The sequence below is a fragment of the Camelus bactrianus genome, chromosome 16 (genome assembly GCF_048773025.1).
Source record: "Camelus bactrianus isolate YW-2024 breed Bactrian camel chromosome 16, ASM4877302v1, whole genome shotgun sequence".
In the NCBI taxonomy this organism is placed as follows: domain Eukaryota; kingdom Metazoa; phylum Chordata; class Mammalia; order Artiodactyla; family Camelidae; genus Camelus; species Camelus bactrianus.
Window position 1 is genome coordinate 6,605,346 of NC_133554.1, and position 6,937 is coordinate 6,612,282.

Here is a 6,937-nt window from a genome sequence, read left to right on the forward strand (position 1 = left end):
GAGACAAGGAACTGATTCTCCTTCCAGCCTCTGGAGAAAGCACAGCCTTTGAGTTTAGTCCGGTGATCCTGATTTAGAACTTCTGGCCTCCAGAACGATGAGAGAATGGACTTTCGTTGTTTTAAGCCACCAAGTTTGTGGCAATTTGGTACAGAGACCACAGGAACTAAGACATCACCAAATCCTAGAAATGCCAGGATTGAGAGGGACTCTTGCAACTCTTAAAAGGCGAGCTTGGGGTAAGTGAAAGGAACAGAAAGATGGTGTGCTAACACTGGTTTTGAAACATTCCTGAAGTCTCCCTTGGGGTCTTCTTCACATGGGCTCTGTGGCTTCATCTCCCTGCTCTTTTACCTCCCACAATGTGGAGTTCAGCACGTCCCACAGAAGCTTGCCAAGTGCTTGATGTCTGTATTAAGGTAGTGTAAATCCCCTTTTCTGGAGGCCAGGGTTGCAGCATCCTTTACAATTCACAGCACAGTCCAGAAGCAAGTCAGTAGTCTCCTAGGCCTTTGAGAGAAGAGTCACTACGACATCTGGGGATTTCAGTCCTCAGGGATGCCAGACTTCTTCACTTAGAAGTGTTTACAAGATGAGGTCAGGCATCTTCTGTTCTCCAGGGTAACAGAGAACCGCAGATTAGCATCCCAGGGGAATGGGTGACTGGGGATCACTGATACGCTGAGAAGGGACAGCTGACAGTAGAATCCATCACAGCCACCACCCAGGTCCTGCAACCATCCAGCTTCCTGAGGGCATTACTGTATGAGAACCCAGCCGAGGTAGGAAGGCATGGGGCCCTCCCTGGGAGCCCATCCACTGCTCCCCTGTTCCCAAGTGAGCAAACTGAGGCAGGGAGGCTGAGTGAATTGCCCAGAGGCAGATGTCCCTAAAGATGGCTTCAGAAGGAGCCATCGGAGTGGGCTGTGGGTCACCCATTCCACCATATGTAGGTCACACCTGCTATATTTGATTCTGCTAACACAGGTTGGGGAAAAATCATGATTTTGATGGAAACAAGCTTTTTGTGAAAAACGATTACATAAAAAGTTTCTGTGCTCAAAGGAGTATGCTTCTGTTAACTGCAAAAATCAATTACATGGAACACCTTATTTTCTGGCAAATGTCAGTAAAAATGAGGTATTACTGGTCTACAGGTCACACAGGGAGAAAACTGAGGGAGCTAATTCCAAGAGGTGGTACAGAGGAAGAGACATGGACCATTGATTCCAAACCGATTGTATAAATGCATGGATTATTCGACTATAATAAAGTATTAAAGGAAAGTAGGAATTGGGGGGGGAGGTGGGGACTCACTGATGCTACCATCAGGCAGGGAGCGCCACCGGGCCAGCCCCCAGAATGATGCCAGAAACTAGACACACGGCTGGACGGACATGACCCAGCCTAGGGAGCTTCCTCCTCGCCTCTGGCTGAGCCTGGCTTATGGGGTCTCCCAGGGGCCCCAGGTTCCTCGCCCTGTTGGCCGGGAGCTGCTTAGGTGAGCAGCGGAGCAGTGCAGGCTCAGACTGTGCTCCAGGCATGTGCCCTTCCAGACCTTCACACTTCTGTGGCCGTGGGTGCTAGGGACTGAATGACTGTGCCCCTCCCCCAAATTTATTTGAAGCCCTCATCCCCAGTGTGATAGTATTTGGAGGAGGGGCCTTTGGGAGATGATTGGGTCGTGAAGGTAGAGCCCTCATGATAGGATTAGGGTCCTTACAAGAGAGACATGAAATTAATGCAATGTCGCATGCCAATTACATCTAAATTTTAACAATTAAATTTAATCTAAAAATTTTTTTTTAAAAAGGAAGAGACGTGAGAGACATGATCGCTCTCTCCACCGCATGAGGACACAGCAAGAAGGCAGCTGTCTGCAAACCAGTTAAAGAGCTCCCAGCAGGAACGGAATGGGCTGGCCCCTTAACCTTGGACTTCCCAGCCTCCAGAACTGTGAGAAATAAACACCTGTTGCTCAGGCCGCTAGACTATGGTCGCCTGTTCTAACAGCCCGAACTCAGACAGTGGGGCAAGTCATTTCACTTCTCTGAACATCAATTTCCTCTTCTGAAAAAAAGGGGATAGTAAGATTATCTGTCCCTTTGCTGCTCTTCTTCCTCCCTTCCTTCCCTCCGTCTTGGGGGGGGGGTATTAGGTTTGTTTGTTTGTTTGTTTGTTTTTTGGAGGAGGTACTGAGCTTGAACCCAGGACCGTGTGTATGCTAAGCATGAGCTCTAACACTTGAGCTAGACACTCCCCCCCTTTCCTTCCTTCTTTATTTCCATCCTTCTTTCCTTCCATCTCTCCCATGGAGATCTGTAGTACAGAGTAAAAAAAAATATATAGCCTATACGAAAACCCTGAAGTGTCCAAAGGTTTGAACAAATATAATTTTACTAAAGTCGTGTGGAACCAGCTACCCCAGTGCCACTACCATCACCATGGTTACCATTATTCTCTTGAGAGGATGACAAACTACCCCAGGCACCAGGAGACCAGGTACAGGACAGTGACAATGAGCACCAGAGAAAGACTGGGCTTCGATGTTAAGAAGCATCTCACCAATTAATATTAATGGTGAGTCAACAAGCATGGAAAGTCAGTATCAATACGGAGCATCCACCTCAGGGTCAGGTAGATCCCTCAGTAGTGGAGTCTTCTAATGGCAACCACAGGCATAATCACCCCCATCATCACCGTCGGAGCCGTCATCACAATCACAACCGTAGTCACAACCACAGTCGTAATCACAATCCTGATGGCAGTTCACACTTACGGAAGCCGGTCCTTGCTGCCAGGCCTGGCCTGGGACCTGACAGGCTGGGTCTCAGCCAGGAGCTTGTTGAGGTGATGGTGGCGGTGGAGAGGCTTCTCTTCTGGGGGAAGACAGGGAGGGGGAGGGTCGGGGCGCAACATCTTTCTTGTTCACAACCATACGCCCAACACCTAGCATGGGCCTGGCGCGTAGAAGGCACTCAAAAACATTTGCCAAATGAACACCGAGGGCCCCAGACCCTATGTGAGGAGCAGGGATTTCTTGGTGTCCAGGAGCACATCTGGGCTTGAGGTTAGTGGATCGAATTCTGCATCCGTGGGCCTTTGATTCCCATTAACTTCGCCCACACGAAGAAGATTCACTGCAGGTCAGGTTGGCTCAAGAAAGCAGAGGATCCTTGGCATGAATGATGTCTCATCACCTGTGACACACACACACAACCCACGTCTCCGGTCTCCGGAGTGGGAGCCAAGGACCCTCCCCGGGGCTGGGTGCCCTCACCTTGGATCCAAAGGGCTCGGGAGGCAGCTGCCTCCTCCTGCCTGGGCCCCCTCAGCTAAGATCTGATTTTCTCATCATCTGGATAGTCTCAGCGATTTGCAGCAAAGGGATGAACCAGCCTGACCTTTCTCGAGGTTTGTTTAAAGCAGAGCAATGTTTGTCTTGTCCAAACACTATGAATTACTCCAGAGAGTCCTGCCCAGTTTTACAATCCACAGCTACAAACAGCTCACATAAATAGGGATTCGTCCCCTCCCCTGGTCCCCCTCTGTTCCTAACAGCTTCTCCTCCCCCCACTAACTTTCTTCCAGCCTCTCAGGCCTGCCCCCCCTGCACCCCTCACACCTTCTCTCCTCTGAGCCCCAGGGTGGGGAAGAGGCAGGTGTTGGGTGTTGCGGGCCACGGCTAGCACCTGGGTTATTGCTGGCACCGATCCCCAGGCGGGCTGCTCTGTCCCTGGCGTGGGCAGGGTTTGCCCGGCTAAGGGGGGCCTCCAGGCACATTTGTACTGTCTGTGTGGGGCCTGAAGTGCACAGTTAGGTCCAGCTGTGAAAGTGTGTTGGTAAGAGGAGGCCCCTAGGTTTGGGGGTGGGGGGTGCAACGTCCAAGCAGCGGCCCACTGAGACCATTCCTCATCTGGCAGGGCGCTCAGCTCCCCTACATCTGCTCCCTCATAGGCTTTACACCCAGGAGACCCCTGGTATCTCCTAGTAGCACACGCCACCCACTACAGGCCTTCAGAGGGGGTGGGAGATGGTAAAAACTGTTCTGCTGATCAAGGCCGGTGGTCCTGGGAGGGACGGGGCTGCTAGGGAAAGAGCCCAGTTTGGGCTGGGTTTCCCTGAATATAGTTTCTACCCGACCAGCATCAAAATGCTTTAGGATTTTTGTTTAAAATGCAGATTTCTGGGCCCCTCCTCAGGCCTGGGGAAGCCTGGGGAGGTGGGGACAGAAGCTGCTGCCCAGAGTCACAGAATGACTTCTCTGCATGAAGCCCTCTCCAGTTCAAGTCCCCTAACTAATTAGTTGGATGACACCCGCAGGCCACTTCCAGGCTCAGTATCACCATCTGTAAAATGGCCTGAGAGTCTCTGAAGGGCTCCTTCCTGCTCTTGAATGTGTGGTTTCAAGGAGAGCCCAGAAGCAGCAAGAGTTGGTGGAAGCAGCCTGAGAAAAAAAATCCAAGGAGTCCTTAAACTGGGAGGAGAGGTGTTGATGAAGACTTGGAGAGATGCCGGGGAGCTGCTGCTAGTCGGGGTGTGAGCGGTGCCTGGGATACTTCTACCCAGGGCTGCGCACTTGGAGCCAAGTGTGATCTCATTTCACCCTTGCCTTGCAGACAAGGAAACTGAGACTCAGAGGGAGGAGTAACTTCCACTCAGAAGTCAGCGAGTGGCATGGGATTAGATGCCCTCCACACCCTGGGACACCCATCTGGCCATTCCAGAAAGGCCCCTTCCAGCCAGCTTCCCTTGTTCCAGCCTCTCAACCAAGGTGAGGCTGGGCGTTAGGGCCAGAGCTCCTTCTTTTTCCCCATGGGAGGGTCCCCGTGGGCACAAAGGCCCAGGGCCAAATCTGCCCCGTGCGGTGGACGCGCGGTGAGCCCTCACGGCAGGAGAGTCAAGTGTCCGGAGCTTAACTCTGGAGAGAGCCAAGCCGGCCCTGCCCACCCCGAGTCTCTACGGCCGGGCTGGGGGCGCTGTCGCGGCGCGGTCCTCGAGGTTCGGACTGCGGCTGCCGCTCACGATCCTCCCTCGCGGAGGGCAGGGGGCGCCGCCAGGGAGAGAGGCCCCACTCGCAGAGCCCGTAGACAACTTGTGCCCAACACTCGGGGAGACCCGCGGCCAGAGCATAAAGAGCGGTCACCGATTCAGATCATGCCCCTGGGCATACCCTACGGTCCAGGCAGGAGTGGTGAGCTGGAGGCCGCGGAGAGCATGGTGTCACCTCCCGCCCCGCAGGCCAAGAGCTCATGTCTCAGGGAATCCGAAATTAAACGTCTGGTGAGGGTCGGGACTCCACCAGCGGGCCCTGTCTCTGCGATCTATGCTCGTGCGCTGGCTTCCAGGTACAATTTGGAGATCCTGAAGCTTTCTGTGTGACCTCGGGCAGCTGTGGACGGCTCTGGGCCGCGGATCCTCCTTTTATGCGAACCTCAGGCTTTGGGACGGATGCTCCCCCAGCCCAGCTCCAACGTCCGCGGCTTGAATTAGCTGCGCCTCCTTCTAGTTTAGCATTTGATTTTCTAATCAAGCTCTTTGTCCCCTGCGGCCTTAACCCGAGCCCCTTGCCTCCTGGTTTCCCCTCGGGCCCCGCCTGGGTCTCGCTCTCGCCCGACTTTCCCGTCGAAGGCAGTCGAGTGAGTGATTCCCGGGAGCCGAGGCCGAGGCCGGTGGGTCCGCGGCGCGGGCCGGGCTGTATGGAAATGGCCAGAGGAGCCGGCAGGCGCGGCGGCGATTTATTCTGGGAGTGACAGCCCCTTTGAGCGCTCAGCGAATGGCATTTTCTGTCTGTGAAAGCCTTTCTTCCCACCTCTGTTCAGATTAGCCCGGGGGATGAATGCGCCCATTATCCAGCCCGCTGACCATTCTGAAACGCCAAATTAATTACTAAGCACTGAATCAGGCGCCGGGGCCGGGGCACTGGGAGGTGTGAAAATAGCGAGCGACTGGAGCTGGGGAAGGCGAGGGGCGCAGCGCCGAGAGGCCGGGCGGGGTGGCCCGGGGCGCGGGCGCGGGCGCGGCGGGACTGGGGCGGACTTGGCCGGCCGCCGAGCGCGGCCTGCCGGCGTGACCGGGCGCGACCGCGGGGCGAGCGGGCCGCCGGGGCCCCGGGCGGGGAGCAAGGCGCGGAGCCCAGGTGGCGGCTCCCCCGGGCTGGGCTGGCCGGGGGCGCGGCCGGAGGTCGCCAAGTGCGCGGGGCGCGGGGCCGAGGCTGGAGCGTGCGCCGCGCGCCGGTGCCTCCCGGGCATCACCGCAGGGGACGCCCGTCCTCAGACGGCCCCGGCCCGCGGCCACCCCGCGGTCCCCGCCCAGGAGCTCACCACTCCAGCTGCCCTCCGAGGCCTTCAAACAACTTGGGCGCCGCCTAGCCATCGCGGCCCTAGCCCGAGCTTCCCGAGCGCGGGGCTGCCCGGGGCCGCGCCACCGGGCCCCGACTCCGGCTCGGCGGACCGCACTTACCTCCCGGAGCGCCGTGCGGGAGAGGGAGGCGAGCTCTCGGCGGCTCCCGGTGGAGTGCGCTGGGCGCGGGGCGCGCGCGCCTTTAAGACTCTTCCCCGAGACTCCGCCAGGTGGTGTCAGGCCGGCCGGGCCCTTGCGGCTCCGCACCCCCGCGGCCACCCTGCTTCCCAGCCCGCCCCGGACACAACCCAGCCACTCGCTCCCACTCGGCGCCCTGCCGCGCCCGCTCCAGCGGAGTTGAGCCTGAAGCACAGGAAGACAGGCTGGGAATAATTTGGGACACACGGATGCTCAAGAGAAAAGCACCCATCCTACCCACTCTAAGCTTTGGTTGGCCTGGGGATGGAGGAATCTATCTTTGGCCCGATGCTGGCGGGGGGGGAGGGGGGCAGGGAGGGAGGGAGAGGAGAGGACTGAGAATTCTTGTCCGAGGACGTGCGATTACGTCCCCACTGTCATCATCCCAAGACGCTCC

At 56.8% G+C, this 6,937-nt stretch overlaps 1 protein-coding gene across 1 annotated transcript in view; it reads right to left on the reverse strand.

Moving 5' to 3' along the window:
• The window catches only part of NTN1 (netrin 1), a 178,400-nt gene extending 171,783 nt beyond the window's left edge, over window positions 1-6,617 (reverse strand). The window contains exon 1 of the mRNA XM_074342212.1: window positions 6,463-6,617. The gene's annotated coding sequence lies outside the window, so the exon portion shown is untranslated. The remainder of the gene's footprint in view (window positions 1-6,462) is intronic.
• Between the last annotated feature and the right edge of the window lie 320 nt (window positions 6,618-6,937).